The 21534-nt window shown below is 46.2% G+C and overlaps 1 long non-coding RNA gene across 6 annotated transcripts in view; it reads right to left on the bottom strand.

Annotated features, from left to right (window-relative positions):
• The window catches only part of LOC132250891 (uncharacterized), an 81691-nt gene that overhangs the window by 19267 nt on the left and 40890 nt on the right, over positions 1 to 21534 (bottom strand). For 5 of the 6 annotated variants that reach the window (XR_009462570.1, XR_009462569.1, XR_009462571.1 and 2 more), the window contains 2 exons: positions 4320 to 4479; positions 3676 to 3761 (listed from right to left, as the gene is read on the bottom strand). This is a non-coding gene — a long non-coding RNA (uncharacterized LOC132250891). The remainder of the gene's footprint in view (positions 1 to 3675; positions 3762 to 4319; positions 4480 to 21534) is intronic. The other variant, XR_009462572.1, reaches the window with a different exon arrangement.

The raw sequence follows: 21534 nt of genomic DNA on the forward strand, positions 1-21534 counted from the left end.
GGGTTCATCAAAGGCAGGTCCTGCCTTACCAACCTGATTGCCTTTTATGACCAAGTAACTAAATCCTTGGATGATGGTGTCGCCATGGACGTAGTCTTTCTATACTTTAAGAAGGCCTTTGGCACTTCTCTCACCCCTTCCTCAACAATAAATTAAGCGACTGCGGCATTGATGCCTGCACAGTTGGATGGGTAAAAAATTGGCTGATGGGGCGCACCCAGAGAGTAGTGGTGGACGGGTTGTACTCAGCCTGGTGAGATGTGAGCAGTGGGGTCCCCCAGGGCTCGGTCCTCAGGCCCGCACTGTTTAACATCTTCATCAGTGACTTGGATGAGGGGGTGGAAAGCACATTGTCCAAGTTTGCTGATGACACTAAGATGTGGGGCGAGGTGGACACACTGGAAGGGAGACAGAGGCTGCAACTAGATTTAGACAGACTACAAAAGTGGGCAGATGAGAATAGGATGGGGTTCAATGTAAACAAATGCAGGGTGCTGCACCTTGGGAGAAGGAATCCACAGCATACATACAGGCTGGGGAGTTCCCCTCTTGAAAGCACAGGGGCGGAAAGGGATCTCGGAGTCGTTATTGGCTCCAAGATGAACATGAGCCGCCAATGCCAGACCGCAGGCAGCAAGGCCAGCCATACCTTGTTATGCATCCAAAGGTGCATCTCAAGCCAGTTCAGAGAGGTGAGACTCCCCCTCTATGCGACTTTGGTCAGGCCACATTTGGAGTACTGCGTCCAGTACTGGGCGCCGCACTTCAAAAGGGATGTGGCCAGCTTGGAGAGGGTTCAGAGGACGGCCACCCGCTTGGTGAGGGGACAGCAGGACAGGCCCTACGAGGGGAGACTGAGGGACTTGAACCTGTTCAGCCTCAGCAAGAGAAGGCTGAGGGGGGACCTGGTGGCTGCCTACAAACTCATCAGGGGAGATCAACAGCAAATAGGTAGAGCCCTTTTCTCCCCAGCACCACTTGGGGTGACAAGAAACAACAGTAATAAGCTGATGGAAAGTAGGTTTAGGTTAGAGATCAGAAGGCAATATTTTGCAGTTAGGGTGGCCAAAATCTGGAACCAACTTCCCAGGGAAGTGTTCCTCGCCCCTACCTTGGGGAAATTCAAGAGGAGGTTGGATGATCACCCGTCTGGGGTCTTGTGAACCCAGCATTCATTCCTGCCTGTGGCAGGGGGTCAGGCTAGACGATCTGTTCAGGTCCCTCCTGACCCTAGCTACTATGAAACTAACCAGGATATGGGGACAGCTGCCCCTGCAGCCACAGCTCCTGTCAGTGGGTCTCATCCTGTCTGATAGCTGGGCATGCAGGGTGTGTGCTGGGGGATGTGGGGTTTGCAGAAGCGGGGTGGGAAGAGGGGTGGGGGGATGTAGGTGGCTGTGGAGGGATGTGGGGTGTGTTGGTAGGTGTGGGTGGATTGTGGAGGGGGGCTACTCAGGAGAGGTGGGTCCCCTTCCTCCTGTTGGATGCAGCCCCCCTGAATAGCTCACGGACTGCCCCCCAACAGGGGCTACAGCCCCCAAACAGGGGCCACAAGGCCCTCACTGGGGCTACCACATCCTCCCTGCAGGGCTCATATACTTACTCCCCCAGCCCCCCGGATTGCTGCCCTGCCTGGCCCCATCCCCCATCAATTCCTGCAGCCCTCCCAATGGCTGCCCCACCCAGCCCCATCCTCTACTTCCACCCCCAGACCTCCGATGGCTGCCCCCCCTGTCCCCAACCTCCCTGCACTTAAAAAAAAACAAAAAAACCCAAACACGGCAGCTGCTGTCGGGGCAACTGGGACCTCCTGGCCAGTAAGTAGGGGGTGGATGGGGGGCAGGGAGGAGAGGATTGTGGAGTGACCCCTGCCAGCCCCACGCCCTGTCTGCCCTCTGAGCCCCCCCACCCTATCGCTGCCCCGTCTGGCTCCAGCATCCTGGCGCCAGGCCCCAAGTGACAGCTGCAGCAGCCCCAGGTGCCCAACAGTGTGCGGAACTGCTGGAGCTGCACAGCACCTTGCCGACTTGGGTTGCACCTGCGCAATGGGGCAATGGCAGTGTGGGTATCAGGTGGCCAAGGCCGGCCCCCACTGCCCCATGTTGTGCGGGGGGAGGCTCTGCTATGAGGCCCCAGGGACCCTGAAGGCAGCTGCTACTGGGGCTGGTGGGGGTCCCCCCATGGTCACTTCCACCTTCCTCCAGCTCCCCCCACCCCTATTTACTGGCATGGAGCCCAGGTCCAGCTTCCTGCAGCTGGCACGCTGCCTGCCCCACACAGGCAGGCAGCATGCTTCAGCACCAGGTGAGGACCAACCATACAGACGTTCTGGCTGGCTACTAGAGTGTCTCTGTGGAGGATGCAAGGCTCTGGTTGCTTCAGAGTTTTTTCCCCTGGGGTATTTTTGACCCCTGGATACCTAGGGGTCTAATTTTGCCTGCACGCTGCAAATTTGCAGCGCAGGGAACATTTTTTTGTTTCCGCATGTGCCTCTTGCAGTGCCTCAAAGGGCTTTGAGATGCTGCAAGAGGCACGTGTGCACTCGTCCGGATGCACGCATAGGGTGCATTCCCACGAGTGCACGTGCGTTTTGCAGTGCTGCACATGCAGCCATTTGCTGCTCTGCTAATTTGAAGTGTGGCAGGTTTGTTGACACTCTGGCTGCCAGCCAGGCTCTGTGTGCCTGGATTGCTGGTGCTGGAGCCCCAGGAGGCCACCAAGACCCCAGGTAAGGTTGCTGGGGCCAGCCCAGTCTCCCCTACCCCATCCAGGGTAACTTGCTGCATGTCACAGTGAGAGTGCAGAGGCATTCCCTGGGGACAACTAGCAGCAGCATAAATATGTGCTGCTGCTGCTAGTTGTCCCTGATAAACACATGTTCCCACTCATAGGGACACACCCATATAGGGAAAGTAGATTAAAGGTAGCTTTGGTATCAACAGCAATGAAGAAATGGGTCTTGGCCTTCGGTGTGGGCTGTACAAACCTTCCTGGAACCCTGAAAACTCAACTTGGGCAGCTGGCTTCCACTACCATTTTTTCATTCCTGTTGACACTGTAACAAAGTCATGGCAGCAACTCTGTTACTAAGAAAGGTTGACAGCTGAGGATAGTTGCCACACAGCAGGGAAAAGATGCGCCACACCCTCGAGAGCCAATGAGGCTCCAGAAGGAGGAATAAGAAGGGGAGAAAACTGGAGAGAAGTTGCCTTCGGGCACCTCCATATTGAGAGAAGCGGGCAAGGAGCCCAGTGGCAAAGAATTCAAAGGAAGGTCCAGAGGTAGGGGCTCACCCCACAGACGGCGACAGGACCGGTGGATCAACCCATCCCTCGAGTTGCTATCTTCCTGAAGAACCCAACTGCTGTGGTGAGTCCCAGGGAATGGAGCAGCAGTGCGGCAAAAAGCTGTGGCTCCGAGTCAAGATGTGGTGGGGCTGCCCAGGAGAAAGGGGGCACGGGGAGGAAACGCCCGACCCAGCCCAGGAGAAACGGGACCCCGATCCGTCAGTCGGAGAGAGAGGGTGAGCAAGAAAGAAAGCAAAAAGGGAAACTGTGAAAGAACCGTGCTCCACATGCCGGCACAGAACGCCACCGGGGAAGCCCTGTATCGGCATTAATCAGCCGCTAATGAGGCAATTAATGGCTGATCGCTGAAACAACACCTGATACTTACCACCTGAGCCAGACAACCAGAATCCCTGGACACCGGAGAGCCCTCAGTGGTGGGTCCAGCGAACTGTCCCTTTTTCCCTGGTGCTCCTAGAGAGAGAGTTAGACCAGATTAAGAATAATAAAGCACCTGTATCAGACATCAAGCCAGCGTGGTCCTTCCTGCGGGTACCTGCATTAATAACATCTCCTCCCTCCCCCAATTTTGTTTAAAGATCGAAGTTGTGGCAGGCGAGAATCGCGGGGTTCGGGGGTACCCAGCTCGGACCTGCTGACAGACACCATGGCTGGATTAAAGCTAATTTGGTCAGACCTCAGGGAATGTCTGTGCTACAGTCACAGATATATTTTCATCAGTATGGGCTGCAGGCATATGCCACAAATTATTTTTATGGAAGAACCAGAAGATAAACACCCAGAAATTATAATCAGAATGTTTAGTTTGTTTTGCTTATTTCTGAATGGGAACTATTAAAAAACACAGGCAGGAAAGTAGCAGAAGTGTAAAAATTCTGGTTCATTTTCTAAGAGAGAAATGTATTCCATTTATTCACTGTCATATAATATTCATAAGGTACCCCCACCTCTGCCCCCAGAGTGCTTCATAGGCAATTAAAATACAATCACCATAATAAAGAAATCAATAACCTTAATTAAAATATTGCTTAAGAACCTTCTCAGATGCGGAATCAGTGGGGAGCTGTCTGTCTTCATGTGATTTTAAATATCTGTCAGCCAATAGAAGATCCAAATGCACAGTTTCATGGACATCATATGGATTTATTGCATTCTCTGAAGGATTTGGGATCTATGTATCACAAACAAATTATATTTGTATGTAGATTACTTGCCATAGATAAATAGAAGATTTATTTCCTGCAAGTCAATACAAATTTAACAATGTCTCAATAATGGATTCCTGGATCTCACAAGAAAGCCTTCATTATCCTTCTCAATCCCTTCAAAATAAAAACCAAATATTGTATTATTTACTGAATATTGTCATTTCTGGGAGAAACACAATCAGGAGCAATTTCTGTTCTCATTTACCAGCCCTATGACAGTCCTTAGCCTGAAATTCAAAAGAACTGGCAATATAATTTACACTGCTAATACATCCAACAGTTCAGAGACTAGGAGCAGACATCCATATAATATTTTCCACTATGTTATAGGGAAAGGTCAGTCAGCTGCAGTTAAATCACAGTTTAACATTCCTCCAATGAAGCATAAAACCACAGATAAAAGAATGTTTTTGGTACAAAAGATTGCAGCTTTCAGAGACTTATTTTTGAGAAAAATACACAGACACTTCCAATCTATTGCTTTATTCAGGGTGAATAGACATATGGCTGGAGGCTGCATTCCTTATCATGTCAAAACTCCCATCAACTACATAATCTACTCTCAAACCCTGCAATACAGGGAATTATTTTTTGTACTCCTCAGGGACACAGGAGAGAGACAATGGCAGAATGAAAGTAGCTCATATGACTCAAAGGTGTTCAAGCTTGAGCCTCATACCAGATTTCTGCAACAGACTGCTCCCATTCACTCCTACTGGAAATTGGTATCTAGCCATTCAGGCCAAGGCTGAATATTTATGCTAGCCATATTGTTCTCTTGTATGCCATCGGCTGTAGAAACTGGCCTACCTTAACCACTACAGCCTAACAAGCTGTTAGTCCTAGCTGCACCTGTTTGATGTTTTTGAAAAAGTAACATAATAGCAAATACTAATTATGCACCTTTTTTTTTATTTTGGCACTCAGCAACTCAGCTTTCAGTGGCATCCTTGACACACAAAATTTGGAGTAAAGGTTAAACTTTAACTTAATTCAAGTCTTTTCCTGTTAAAAATCGTATTTGGCATTGTGGTTTTATATCTTCCTTGGAACGGAGTCCTTATTTACAGTTGTCTCACCACAGATGCATGTAAACATCTTGTTTATTTTTTAAACAAAGCTTTGCACCAATCGTGCCGAATAGATCCCTCAGGATCCAAATGTAGAACTCCCCTGCCTATGCAGAGGAGTCCTCTGTGGCACCATTTCTTTTCAGTTTCACAAAGATCAGGAGCAGGTATCTGCATGTCAGGAAAGTCAAAACACTATACTCAGCATGCGTGTCTTCCACTATCCTGGCAAGAAACCCATACAGAGTCCTGACCTTCTGCCATTTTTCAGGGGACTCCAGGTAAAGTAGTGAGTTAAAAAGATCATAGGAGTTATGCTACCACCATTATCATATTACCATGGAGCCAAGATGCAAGCATAAGCGGTGGGGGAAAATATTATCTGGGGGGAGCTGAGCCCCGCCTGCCCCTTGCCCCTCCCTCCTGCAAGGCTGTTACGAGGCCAGGGTGTGCTGGTGCTGCAAGTGGCAGTAGAGGAGCAGCTGCACGCTGAGCGACACCAGGTGCTGCGGGATGGCAGCACCATGGTGCTGCTGCTGTCACTGGCCACTGCAAAAGGTCTGGGGGACTAAGCCCCATTAGCCCCAGCCTTCTGCTGCCTTTAGGTGCAGGGCTAAAAACAAGAGTTCCCAGAGTTGATGCAAAGGCACAAATGCATGTCAGTGGCTCGTCTCTAATGTGCATGGATTCTGCATGTTAAGGAGAAGCAGCAAACCTCTTCCCGAAGGCAAAATAACCCAGGTGAAACTTGTGGAAGGAATTTTGCAGAAAGGAAGCTTCCTCTTAGGCAAGTTCTGCCCTCTATAATGGTGCATGCAATCTACTAATAATTTTATCATAGCATTCTGAGGAAGCAAGCTCCAAAGGCAGGCTCAATTTTGTGTTGAACAAAAATGGGGGATGGCAGGGGGTGTGCATTTTGAATGTTACCTTTCAATTCCACCCTGACCTATCATCATTTACTGACAACTGAGAGTGAGTGGCACTACAGAACAATTTAAAATAGTTCTGTCCCTATTGGGTTTTTTTCCTTTCCTGCTTTCTGAACTAGGTTAAACCTTTTTTGTTTCTGCTAATGCCCCTAAATATTTTCAGAGTCTATTATCTGAGCCCCTTTGGTTTTGTCTATTGAGTCCAAGGACCTTTACTTTCCCATGACCTTTATTATTTACTTTTGAACAGAGAATTGTAGCTGAGTGGAGATCCCGGTAATACTTGGGGAGTGACCCTGCTTCTATTAAAAGCAATGGTTAATTAAGCCTTTTGTCCTGAGCTGCACTTTTTAATACTTACAATTTACCCAATTCCAAACTAGAGGAAAATACTGGGGGTGCACCAATAGAGATTTTGGGGGCTGATACCAAGAGCCAATATTTAAGGAAGCATATCAGCTGATACCAATCCAATACAGCTGCTTCCAGGTGGTAAGTCCAGTATGATGGAAGGGGAGGGGGGAGAGAAGGGGTGTGGAGTGGCAGATCCTCACCCCCCGTGGTGAGGGAGGGGGCAGGGGCAGGCATTGCCCAGCTGGGGCGGGGGGCATGGGATGGAGGCGCAGCTCATGGGGTGGGGGTGGCTCCTGCTGCTGCTTGCATCCCGGAAAGGTGGGTGGGGGGGGTGCGTGCCCCCAGATCTGCACGGCGCGGGGCAAGTGGCAGCTGCGGGGCGGAGCTACAGCTGGAGCTGGCACTGCGCAGGTCTTTTCTTGCTGGGGACTGGACTCAGAGCAGGCTCTGGCGGTGCTGGGAGGAGGCTGCAGCCACCCTAAATTTCGCCGCAGCTCTGCTCCCAGCCCCATGCCACTGCTTGCCACAGCTGCAGCTTTTCCTGGCACTTGGGTGGACGTGGGGCATTTAACTGGGGCTGCGCTGTGCGGCAGCATGGGGCTAGGAGTGGAGCTGTGGCGAAATCTAGGGTGGCTGTAATCTCCTCCCAGTGCTGCTGGAGCTGCTCCAAGCCCAGCCCCCGGCAAGAAAAGCCCTGTGCAGCACCAGCTCCAGCTCCAGCCTGCAACTGCAGCCTGCCCCATGCCATGCAGATCTGGGGGGGGGGCCTTCCTGGGGTGCAAGCAGTGGTGGGAACTGTCCCCACCCCATGAGCTGTGCCTCTGTCCCGCACTCCACCCCCCCGGCTGGGCAGTGCCTGCCCCTGCCCCCTCCCTCACCACAGGGGCGTTGATCCGCCCCCTCCCTCACCACAGGAGGCATTGATCTGCCCCCGCCATGCCCCTTCCCTCCCCCCTCCCATTCCAAGTTACCAGGTGGAGGCAGCTCTCCATGCTGCCAGCTCTGCACTACAGCTGCACAAAGCACAGGCATTTATGGGTCAAATTATCAGCTCCATAGGGCTGATATAGACAATTTTCTTCATATCAGTACCAATCTGATATTGAACCAATGTATCAGTGCACCTCTAGAAAATACATTATTTAAAAAAAGTGCTAAGTGGTGGTAATATGTGTATGGCGCTATGGACACCAACATCATATTTCTTGCTCACAGAGCACCTACATATGAAGTAGCCTGGGATGGTTTTACAAATTGAAATCCTGTACCAGCTAAATAGAAGACATTATCCCCTTGGAAGTGTTGCATACTTATGCATTTCATTTCTGATGTTTGTGAGTGCTTCTGTCACTCTGTGCTTCATAATACATTTGCAAAGTACTGCTCACTTCCAGTATTCCCGGCTGAAATCAAGATGGATCTCACCAGCCACCAAAATACACATCACCAACATTATTCTTTTCTCATGGGCCTCGCCATGTTAGCTCCCAATGTCTGATATATCTGTGTGACATCCGTGGGCCTCATGTCCGGTACTGCCCTTCGTCTGGTAGCCCCTCCCCCTCGTCCCGCCTGCCATGACTTGGATGTTAAGTGATTCGAAGGAGGGGTTCAGTGGAGATCTTCTGCCAGAGGGGCTTGCCCGACGTAAAGGGGGGTACTCATGGTTGGGTCCTCAGATGTTCCACGGGGCTCCGCCACCCCTACACCCTGTCCACTTGTCAACCGGTCACTTGTTGATGAGACGGTCATCTGCCGCTACTTGCAGCACTTCTTTCTGGCAGGCTTCCCCGAGGCCAACGGTCGTCCTCAGGCAGCCTGGCTCCGCCTCCGCCTGACCCGGCCGCTAGCTCGGGTCCTTTCCTTTCTTCTCTCCCCTGCTCTCAAAAATATTGCTCCTCGGGAACGGGAGAACTTCCCGAGTTGCTGCTCTGCTCCCAACAAACCCTGGGAGTCACACCTCTTGCCCCGACCGGGGCTTCCGGCTCTCGCCTCAGCCGCTGTACTGATGCCCAGTTGCCTGCCTGAGGCTCTGGCTTTGGGGAAGCCGCAGCGGCAGCGATGTGCTGCACGCCTCCTCTCTCCTCCTCTGGCTTCCCCTTTACTGCGGGGTTTGTTGGGGCTTTTAAACTTCCCGCGGCAGCCGATTAGCTCAGCTGCTCCCCTTGTTGAGAACAGCTGTTTAAACAGCTGGCGTAGTGCCGGCTCACGCGGCCGTAATGGCGGCCGCGTCTGCTGCTGTGGTCCCAGCTCCACCGCCGCCGTCCCTGCCGGGGGTGAGTAGCCCGGCCCGTGGCTTTCTTGAGGGGGTGTTGTTGCCCCCTGTCCTGCCTATCCTCCGCCTGTACCTGTGACGGCGGCCCGTCGCCGTCACAATCTGCAAAGAGTGAAAAGTCAGAACACGTGTAATGTTGGACACAGGGCCAAGCTGCTTGATCTTCCAGTCAAAATTAGACACATACCAGACATAAATTAGGTTGCATCAAAATGCTCTCAAAAAGAGCCATTTAAAAGACTTTTTTAGAATCACATCAGTTTTGAATTTGAGAATGCCCCAAGTTTTAACTTCTTTGTACATTTATACTTCTTTACCTTACTAGTAAAAATAAAATTAATGTTATCAAGGCATTCTGTGTCCTTCCAGCTGTCATGACCCAAAGGTCTGATTTTTTGTGTGTGCTTCGGCACTCGAATTATCCCCGTAGGTTTACAGCTTCGTTGCACGGAGGAGTTCTGCTGCACAGAGAACCCATGTGCAAAGGAGTGTTCCCGCCACTTTGCAGCGGTCTTTGCAGGGTGCATTTCCTTTGCAGCACAGAAATGCACCGTGCAAAGGAGTTCCCGCTCGTCGTATGCAAATTCGTGTCCCACTATTGGCTAGTGCTAAATTATTCACACGTGGCGGCTAGCGATTGGCCTGCTAGCCATATAAGAGGCTTGAGCAGTTTCCGCCCAAGCCGAAGAGGACTCCACATCCATCTCGTGGGGACTCTGGGTGTACGTGGCAGGGTAATAGAAACCCTGTGTATTGCTCAGAGGAGTTTGGCGGCCTGATCCACCGCCCACCTCTTCCTGTCTTCAAATGGAGCCTACTATAAGACGTACCGACGAGTTTTATGCGCGCTTGTCCTGGACATCCAGAGTTCTGTCTATGTGGAGCCTAGCAAACTCCATGTGATTGTTCGTGTTCTGTCTGCGTGGAGCCTAGCAAACTCCACATGTGTTCGTGTTTTCTGTTGTAACCGCAACTCAAGCAAGTTCTCAGCCTGCACCGCGACCATTTCGGTGTAAGTAAACAATCTTAAAATCAACCGTTACGTGTCTGTGCCTAATTCTAGCTCGGCGCCCGCCCTCTCCAACCCGGCCTGCCCGGGCTGCCGGCCACAGCCCGTGTGCAGAGCGACGAAAAGGGCCTGGGGCCTGACCCGGCCCGCACACCAGCTTGTCTAATAAATGAGGCGTACATTGAACTATATGTTCTTGTTGACATTGTTTACTGAGGTAAAATATAAGAAAAGTGACAGAATTTTGTTAGTTTTGTTTGCATTTATGAAGTATTAATTCTGAGTAATGGTGGCCAGCCCCTCCTTCCTTTGCATAGAAGTCCTTGGGATTGAAAAAAGGGGGACAAATTTCAAGATTATTTCTATTAGTAAATTCTAGTCTGACTTCACTCAAATCTAAGAAATTGGCTCAACTAAGGGCTTATTAACATAGTGTTAACACAAAATAGGCTGGCCTGCAAATTTAAGGCTAACTACACAAAGGCACTGGAGTTAGAATAAGCATTCACACAAGTGTGTAGTACAAACATGCTATTTGCATCCTAATGTATTTTGCACTGTCCCACGCAGATAAGCCCTAATATGAATTACGTCAGGTCCCAGTGACAGAGCGTATTTCACTTTCCACTATTTCCCTCTCATCAATCAGGGCAGTACTGAAAAAGCCTGATCTCTAATTGGGCCAAAAGCTCCATTTCCCTTGAGCTGGTTTTAGAGTTTTGAAGAGAAAGCCTACTGGTTAATACCAAGAATCAAGGTGGAGTAGGAAAATAAGCTCTTTGACAAAGGCTTCAGAAAAGTCCTTTGAATAAAATGTTGTGATGCTACATGGGAATAGGGCTAGAAGTAAGCCTGGGACCTGGGGCTGTCCAAGGCCAGGGATAACAAACAGCTGATTGTCAGCTCCAGCCCCAGACAGCCCTAGGTCTGATACAAGGGCTTCCCTTCCTGAGGACTTTAAACCCCATGTTCAGCGTGGGGTTTAAAGTTGATTGTTGGCATCCACCCTGTGGCAGCCCCAAGCTTTTTGGAGACCCAGGGTTGCCCCAGGCTTTTGCTAACATAATTTTTGACATCCCAGATTGAAGACCAGGGGCTCTCCAGGGCTGATTCCAACATTTAGCTGTTTGTTGGACATCTGCGCCAGACAGTCTTGGTATCTGGGCATGTCACACATTCAGTTTAAAGAGACATATAAACCATTCACAAAAATGTTCCACATTATGTGTGAAACATTGTTTTGGCTGGTTTGCCATTTTATGATGCCTTACATTGGGTGTATGTGTAGCACTCATGCCATTTATAGCATGTTTAACACTTTAACCAGGCCATACCTCAGAGTCAGATGGGATTACTCACTAGGGGCTTGATTCTTCAATGAATTACACTTTTTATATAGACACTTTTTTCACTGGAGTCCCTCTGGAATCATAATGGTGAAAACCAAAGAAAAAATATCAGGCTCTGTGGATTTAAGACAAGTGAGCATGTCCCAACACGCATGCACGTTCAGGAGTGTGCATTTCCTACAGGACAAATAGCAGCAGCATGTATTTGTGCCATTTCTATTTGCCCCTGGGCACCCCTACATGCATGCTCCAGGATTGAAAAAGTGACCCAAGCAGAGTAGGGGAGGATGGGGCCAGAACAGGTGCTGGCCCCAGCAGCCTTACCTGGGGTCTTGAGGGCCTCCTGGAGCAGGACTGGTGCCGAACTGGCCACTCAAAGCCTGGCTGGAAGCCAAAGCAAGGCTCTGGCTAGCTAGGCTCCCTTTCTTGTGGTGCATGTTGCTGCCACGTGCGCTGTGCCACTTTTTTCAGATGTGGTTTTTTTGACATTGGGATCTCCTGGGGTCAACCTCCCACCAACTGAGCTGAAATTAGCAACATGGCAAACAGGTGCATGTGTGCTGCATGTAGTGCTTTGAGGCACTGCAAACTGCATGTGAGCACTTGTCAGGATATGCCTAGTGGGTGCATCTACACGTACTATTACAATGACACAATAAACTTGGGAGCAGTTTGTACTGGAGTTAATTGCTCCCCGGTGGGTGCAACTCTACATGTGCACTTGGGACCACAGCAATTAGAGCAGAGGCGGAGCAGCCCTGGGTTGGCCAGGGGCACGGTGGGAGATCCGTCCCAGGCTCTGGGTGGTGACATTGGGTGATAGAGGGGCAAGCAAGATCTGGGGGGTCACTGTCCACACAAGCATTTGATTGCAGTTAATTACTCTGCTGTAAGATAGTACTGTCCCCAATAGTACTATTTTAAGGTGGAATTAATTTACTGCACTCTAATACCAGTGCACATGTGGATGGTGATGCTTTACTGCAGAGCTAATTAGTCAATTCTGCAGTAAAGATCACATGTAGATGCACTCAGTGTTTGGTGGGAAGGTGATACCCAATTATAAAGACAGACCCTAAAAGGAAGTCTTAAATTTGCCAGTAAGAAAGTCTTTATCTAAGAATAGTCTATAGGAGAATTAGGTACCCATTTTAAAAAGCTAATCCTCCCCACCCAAATCCCCTCAAATTGTACCTACATTTTTATTTCTAGAACCTTAAGTATCTCCAAATTTTGTACAAGTTAATATATTACAAAGAATGTAATGAAAGTGGTATTGCTTATCTAATTGTGAAATAATTATGGTGACTAGATTTCTCTCACATGCTTGTTGTATCTTAGAGACAGTTGATATTTAATGAACATACAGCAAATATATAATTATAAATTTAAAACATCTCAATTAAAAGGAAGTGGAATTAATATTGTAGATATACCCAGATATGTGTTTTGTAAAATCCTCCAGGTATACAATTTTAGTATAAAAAAATGCTGAAATCCTTACGATAATCATATCATAGTATCATAATACTTAGGGTCGGAAGAGACCTAAACAGATCATCAGGTCTGACCCCCTGCCCCGGGCAGGAATGGGTGCCAGGGTCATATCACCCCAGCCAAATATCTGTCCAGTCTCCTCTTGAAGACCCCCAAGGTAGAAGGTACCACCGCTCTTGGGAGTCCATTCCAGAGCCTGGCAGCCCTAACTGTAAAGTAGTGTCTCCTGATGTCCAGCTTGAACCTGCCCTCTAACAATTTGTGGCCATTATTTCTAGTAACCCCAGGTGGTGCCCAGGGAAACAGAGCCTCCCCCAATTCTCACTGGTCCCCCCTGGTGAGTTTGTAAAAGGCCACCAGATCCCCTCTCAGCCTTCTCTTGTGGACGCTGAATAGGTTCAGGCCCTTTAGCCTCTCTTCGTAGGGCCTGCCCTGCTGCCCATTGACCATGCAAGTGGCCCTCCTCTGGACTCTCTCAATGCTAGCCACATCCCTCTTGAAGTGTGGCGCCCAGAACTGGATGCAGTACTCCAACTGTGGCCTGACCAGTGTCACACAGAGGGGAATCACCTCCCTGGACCTGCTTGTGATGCATCTGTAGATGCACGATAAGGTGTGGTTAGCCTTACTGACCGCTTCCTAATGTTTGCATTGACATGGATTTACTGTCACCTATTTTTCTTCCCTAAATTTTAAGGATCATTCAAGCATTTTTTCAAATTCAAGTTATTCTTATCAATTAATTTTATTTAGTATGTATATTGAATTGACGTTAATACCTACTTCTTAGCTCTCCATTACTTGGCAAGTCTTTTTTTTTTGCCATGAATTTAAAAGTTTCACTAGAGATCTGCAGACAAATTTTGATCTCATTAACACTAGTATTAAAATTGCTCCAGATTTAACTGCTATATAAATGAAATAAGAATTTACAACATCATGTTTAGCTCAAAATATGTTCTTGTTTTATGTTGCTCAGCGTAATGCTCAGATGTAATGTAACTGTTTCCTCAACATAGTCAATTGCTTTAGCAGAGGCACTAGAAAGATGTGCATGACCATTTTACTCACATCCACAGCTAAGGGCAGAAATTCAGATTTTTTTTTACCAGAATTTAACTCCATTAACTTTAATGAGATTACAGCTGTTTATGCAAAGCTAGAATTTGGCTTAGATAATTCAGACACCTGCCATCTGAATAGCACAGGTTCCCACTGGTTTTCGCCTTAATGTCACCAAAAATATCCACCTCTGCTTATAACTTTAAAACCAAAATTGCTCTATTGCTGTTTGGGGGGCAGGAGGTGGGACAAAAGCAAAAAAGTAACTTTTTGGAAGCACAATATAGTTTCAGTGCTCATTAGATGAGGTCTACTTTCAAGGGCACAGCAAACATTAATAAAACTTTTCTTAGCTGCCTCCTGTGAAGACTTTAATTTTACTGAATTAATATTCTGGTCTTCTTCACATTGGTAAATGACAAGAATATGAAAAAATAAATTCTATGTTTCTATGCCTTCCTATCTAAATAAATGAAAAGGTACCAAAAACAGTTACAGAAACAATAATTGTTATTTTGTGCTTATTACACTATAATGGGCACATAACAAGTAGCTTAAAGGCACAAACAGAAGTACAGCTCCCTGCTGTAACTCAGAACACTTTGCATGAAGCATTCTGAGTTACAACGATCCTCCGGAGCAAACAGTTAACTGTTGGTTCCAGGGGGAAAGGGAATCTAGCTGCCGGCTGATTCCCCAGCTGGTGCTGGAGGATGGGATGGGGTGAACTGGAGTTCCCCCCATCTGGGGGCTCCAATACACCCGACCTACCCTCAAGCAGGAACTGAAAACCCCAGGCCATCTGCTCCCCTCCCCCCCCTCCCCCCCCCCCCGTTCTGAAAACAGCTTGGAGGGTTGAGAGGTTGCATAGACACAAGGTACAGAAGACACTCTGTTCTGAAACATCTTCATCTGAATCCTCCTGCAATGAGCAGTCAGATTTTCATCCAGTCGGGCATTTTTGAAGTGGTCTGCAGCCATGCACGTGAGTTTAGTCACAGCTATAGACAGTTTTTTGAGGCCAGATCAGGTGAAAATTGTCATTTCTGTCTGCACTTTAAAGAGTCTGCTTTGCATCCTAGAGTGATACAAGAAATTAATATTACCACACAAGAACAAATCCAATAATGGAAGAGAGGTATTAAAATAAATAAATAAATAAATAAATAAATAGGGAATGAGCCAAAGCTTATTTCCCATTGTAATTAACAGACTTTTAATTTAACTGCTTTCATTACTTCAGAAGATACCAAAGAGTAAAGACTCTTTCTGCCTTCAGATCCATGCTGCAGGATGCTAACTAGTGAAGCATTTATGAGACCAACGGATAGCAGCAGTTGCAATTAAGTTACTGTATAATTATTATTTGCCATGCTGCCTAAAATAAATAAATAACTAAATAATAAAAAGCAAATACAGGGAAACTTTAATTTACGTCTGCATTTTCTGTTAGCAATAGACTCACCATTTGATTAAAAACTGCATTCCATGAAAGAAACAAAAATAGTTATATTGCAAGCCAGCAGGCTGGATTCTGCTTTACTAGAAGTTTGATGGAGAATCTGTCATGGCCCCAAAAGATCAAGAGCAGAATAAGAGACTGACCTTACAAAGAAGAAAAATATTCTTGTAAGCCCTTGAGCATACATCAATTAAAGAACAGCCTGTGCACATGGGGTGAAATTTCTTACTAGTATAAGCAGGAGGCCTGGCAAAGGAGGGGAGAAGTGGGAAAAGGATTCTTATACCTAGATATGAATGGGAATGGGGGAGTTTTCAAGTTTTGGGGTGTCTACTGTTGTTTCTTATCTGTGGGTTGTGTAACATAAATCTAAACAGCAACAACAATGACAAATCAATGGAGTCACAGAGGAAGGAAATTTAGCCCAGGGAGCCAAATTGTTCTCTGATTTATACCTAATATACTAAAATGTAAAGGGATGTTGGAGGATTTTGCAGCATGTGACCTGTTTCTTAATTAAGTAAATAGAATATTTGAAGGAGTTATAACCTATCTGTTTATAGAGTACAGGAAAGGAGACTCAAGTATGAGACCGCACGTGAGACTTTAACATGGACCTCTGCTGAATCTGCTAATGTCAAAGTATATATAGTTTTACTTTATGTTTACAATATATTCTGTGCCTGCCAGTGTGGTAGCAGTCTTTCCCATACTTGTGGCTGGAGCTTCTTATTTACAAATGACTTGGGCCAAGAAAACTAAGGAACTAGCACTAAAAAAATACATTGGATTAGATTCTACTCTGACTTTCACCCATACAGCTAAGTAACTGGGAATGGGGTTATAAATAAAAACAGAATTCCAAAACACAGTATTTACAAAGTTACTGTCTGGTAGGGCTGTGTGAAGCTTCAGTCGCTGATTTGATTCGGAGGAGATTTGGTCCGATTCAGCAGCTGAATCTCCAAATCTGAATCGAACCAGGAGAAACATCAATCTCTCTAAATCAAATCAGAAGCCTCTGATTCAATTCAGAGAGATTCGATGATGTAGCCAGAGAGACAGGTTTATATGTTTTTTCTACTGACCTCAGGGTACCAGGCGCACCTCATGAACACTGAGATGGTATGGCAGATAAAGTGTCCCATGAGAGCACGGGGGTGGGGGGTCCCCCATGTGCTCAGCAGCAGACCCAGAAGTGGACCAGAAGTACTTCCGGCGGTGCCCTCCCCCCCCCCCCCCCCCCCCAGTTCAGCGACTGGTGCCTCCTGGGTCTGGGGGGAAGGGGGGGCACCCAGGGTCCCCCTGAGGCTAATCGCCCAGTTGGGGGAGGGTGTTGGGGTGGTCCCCCATGCGCTCCATGGTGGACCTGGAAGTGGACTGGATCCCCCCGTGCTCCCGTGGGATGCTCCTTCCACCTCACCATCTCAGCATTCATGAGCCGCACCTTGTACCTCAAGGTACGTAGAAAACACATATAAAGTTGTGTCTAAGGCCGAATCGCTGATTCTCTGAATCAGAATCTAATCTTCAGATTCAGCCGAATCGAATCGGGACAGTGATCTGAATCAGCTAATTGAATCACTGTCCCCTGAATCAGGCAAAATCCAAATTGAATACTCCCTGCTTTGCACACCCCTGCTATCTGGTGGTTGATGAAATACAGCTCCTTTTCTACATTAGCTTCTCTTCTCAAAAAGAGAAAGATTTTTTCTTAAAGCTTCCTATTCTTGCTACAACCAGTAAAGCACAACACTTAGCAATGCTGGGAGTGCTAGTGTAGACAAAGCACAACTAACATGTTAGCATGTTAACCATTATATCATGCAACAGGACTAGATAATGCAGTGGTTAAACCAAAGGCAGAACGCCTATAACTGGTAGCAACAGCACAACAGCACAGTGGCAAGTGATAAATATTAAGAAAAAATGGGAGATGTTTGAATGTGATTATAAGAATTTAATACTTTGTTATTGAATCAGTTTTTTTATTGAGCCAATGTGTGAAAATACAACAGAAAAGGTCTAACATTACAACAGAAAAGGCTACCCATTTGTTAACTGTAAGCAAATGCTGATTTTCAAGGGCAACCACTATAGCTGCATTTAAAAAGCCTCATCTACCTTTTTCTAGTCATATTTTTCTCATCATCAATGGTCTTCTTTCCCTGAAGATCTATGCACAAAGCAAGGACAGACCTTTTGTTAGTTTAGAAATAAAATATACGTTTTGAGTGAAAGTTAAAAATGGGCTTTAGATACTCCTTGGAACTTTAGCATGATAAATATTTTATTTATTTATTTACATATAACTTCACCTCTCAGTCTGCTCCCTAGAATGCAGGTGAAGAGAAAATCTTTGACAAGTTGGACTTTATCTAACAGTCATATGAAGAGACTTACTATGGTTTATTTTGACCTGTGATGAGCATTCTAGTTCAGGGTTCACTTTGTGACCCATTCACATGAAATGAAGGACACCATTTGCCACTGTTCACTACTGCTCTGTAAGATATTTTAAGAACAGAAAATGTACAAAACCTTGAAAACAAAAGAAAATCATTCACACGCTTGTGTAACTTGACTTTAGATTCAGTAGTAATTTAACCCCTTCCTGGATTTAGGAAATCCTAGATCACATCAGTTAAAAAAGCATAATCTACAGGTTCTCCAAGTGATCATTTCAGTGTTCCAAGAAAGGATTCATATATAGAAAAAAAAAGTTATTCTCACAAAGTCATGATTAGAGAAGAAAAGCTGGGGTTCAGGGTCAAGCAAAATGAAGTTATAAATAGGTGATGCAAGGTTCCCTCTACTGGGGAGATCCCTTTGGTTGTGGAACTTCCACAACACAACCCTCAAAGCTGCATAGCTGGGCCAGGCTCAGCACAGGACATGTGACACTTCTCTGGTAGCCCAACTCTGCCACACTGTTTTTCATTGTGACCTATGGAGGGAGTCACTGAGTATGTAGTGTCCTGGAGTTCAGCACCAGGAAGAGAAAAAGTGGTTCAGCTAGAAAGTTAGGAGTATCAGCAATGACTCCCTCCAAACCTACTACAGTCCCTAATTTTGCTGCCTTTTCCTGACTTGTCTAATTGATTTCAACAAGTCTTCCAAATAAGACAGTACCAATGAAAGGGTTACATATTGGGTCTTTACGTTTATGCAAGAAAGTATAATGTAAGAGAAACCTAAAGATGGGATAGATGCTTCAGCCACCTAGGAATTTGTATACTATCAAGCATTCTTTTGGATGCTACCACTATAAATGTGAATAATAAAAAATAATGAAACTGAATAACTCTGTTCAAGGGAAAGATAAAGAATCATAACTTCTCCTGATATGATGACAACAGAACAAGAAAGTACATGTTAGGTGTGCAAAAATTTGAAAAACTGGGATTTTTCCAGACTGGATCCTTACAGAAACAAAATTTTCGAATTGCATTCTCTTTTGGATCACTTGACAGATTTAAAAAAAAAAAAAGTGTTCTTAAAGATTTTCTTCCAAAGTGACAAAAAATAATGCACACACAACAACTGGAGCTAAACTGGTATTTCCCATAAGAATACACTTCAATGAGTGAAATAAAGGATTGCTTGCTTCTCAGAAAAAAGTCAATACACTGCTTCTAATAAATAACTAGCATAGCAAAAAAAGATAATCCCATACAAAAAACAAGTCTCCAACCTGGGAGTATCACGTCAAAATCAATTAGATTAGTTAAAAAATGAAAAGTAGCTTCTCTTTTAGATGCATACTTAAAAATCAATACTAGTTTAAAATTTCATCCCTCTCTTCTAAAAACTTATGAAGCACTTTTCTTCTTCATTTTGTGCTTAAGCAGGAGGCTTGCTACATAAGATAGATGGGACAATGACATACCACGTGGAAAAACAGAATTAATATTTTCTGAGCAGTGCTGGATCTCTTATTAGGCTTATCACAGGCTTACTATCACTCTGTACATGCACTTGCAAGACATGAATTAAAAATAAGTAGGTGTCTCTAGGTAGCAGACACCAAATTCCTGAGACAATTTGGCAACATGATATTGCAGGATTGTGCTAAGATTCGGTCGTGATAGTCTGAGTTCTTGAGAAAATACTTGTCTGCTGACACAGGTCTCTCTAGGACTGCCCCACACCCTAGATCAGTGTTTCTCAACCTTTTAAGTAGCAAGTACCCCCTAACTTCTGAAAAATAAGTACCCCAACACTCAATTTTCATGGGGATTTTACATTTACAGACTAATGTGTGCTATATGTTGGAAGAAGGGCTGTGTATATAAGGCCATGATATGACAGATGTTTGATGTGGTGTGGATAGGGTTGCCATGTTTTACACCAGGGGTGCATAACTCATGTATGTACCTGGGCTAGAGGTGATGTTGCCCAAAGCTTGGAGGGCTGAACCTGGTGCCACACAAATTATTACTGGGGAATTAAATTTTTTAACATAGTTTTGAGAGGAAAAGAGGGTGAGAGAGAGAGGAAAAGAGGGCGAGAGCATTGGGGTACCCACGTACCCCCAGGGGTACATGTACCACAGGTTGAGAAACTATGGCCTAGATGACAACAGCACTGAACTAAAAGAAAATTACTCCTTAAAAACCTGCAAATATTGCTGACAATTGCAAGGAAATGCATTCTGAACAACCGGATTAGAGAGTACAAGGACATTCATTGCAATATTCAAAACCAATCCATATTTCACTAACCTGAAAATTACTCTATACTCCTAAAAAAACACTAAGATGTTAAGACAGATTCTGGTTTTACTTAAGCTAAATTCAGAATTTCTTCCATGAGGTATGCAGAAATTGAACTCAAATGTGTGCAACTTTCTACTGACCTTAAAGTTGCAATGGATCTAAATTTAAATCTAGATTGCTATAAAATTGGTCACTCAGTCAAGATTAATCTGTGTTCTCCAGTATTAAGAAGGATTTCCTCCTTCCCCTGCAACTCTGGGATGTATTCCAACAATTAGCTCTGGTGGGTGATTTTACTATCTTCACAGACAAAAGCCAGCCATCAAAAGTGCTTGCTGAACATGATGTGTTTGATCAGGCCTTGTCTTGCAGAGATGTACTGGGGCAAGGAACAGGTACAAGGAGTCTCTTCACACTTGCTAGCTTACACACTGCTGGGAACAATGTCAGTTCTTGCATTTTCCTAGGCAGCAAAAATTTTCCCAGCTAGCACTGCCAGTGTTCACAGATATTTGGCCATCAGGAAGATGGACTGGAGAAACAACTGTTCCAACAAAGTATGTGTCATATCTGGGACAGAAAAATGTTAAATCTACTGCCAGTATTCTCTTCCATCTAAAAACTTGCCTCCCTCTTCCCAAAGAAATATAAATTTATGAATGTTTGTTGCCAGGGTAATCTTTTGAAGGTGTTTTGTAAATTTCCCTTGAGCATGAGAACTGTGAGGTCGGAAAGGGAGTGTTTTTCTGTGTGTGGTGAAAAACACCCTGCTACCTTTGTTAATGCATCCCCATCCATTATCTTTTTCCTGCACCCATTCTTTCTAAAACAGAGCTGTCCAACTCCTCAGGGGTCGCACCAGCAAGGGCCACAGGCACTGGGTGACCACATGAGCCCCCCCATGCTGACCTCTGTGCCCCCTGCAACTGCATACCACACACCTCCTTGTGACACTGCACACTGCACCATGTGCCTAAACACCCCCACCCCCCCAAAGCACTGTGCTCCCTCCACTGTTGCTCTCTATGCATTCTACTGTACTGTGCTCCCCAACTGTTGTGCCCAGCACCTCCCTATTGTACCACCTGTCCCCTCCCCCCACTACTTCTCCCAACTGTGCAACCCCTTGCTGCACCACGGACCCAAGAACCCCATCCCACTCATAGACATGAGCTCCCCTGCTGCACTACACTGCTCAGGTACCCTGGGATTTGGGTTCCCTGGCACTGAGGGCTGAGCCATTCTGCTGCAGCCCCCTGCCCCTGTGGCAGGGGCAGAGACAGGAAGGGG

Source organism: Alligator mississippiensis, chromosome 5 (assembly GCF_030867095.1).
Source record: "Alligator mississippiensis isolate rAllMis1 chromosome 5, rAllMis1, whole genome shotgun sequence".
NCBI lineage: Eukaryota > Metazoa > Chordata > Crocodylia > Alligatoridae > Alligator > Alligator mississippiensis.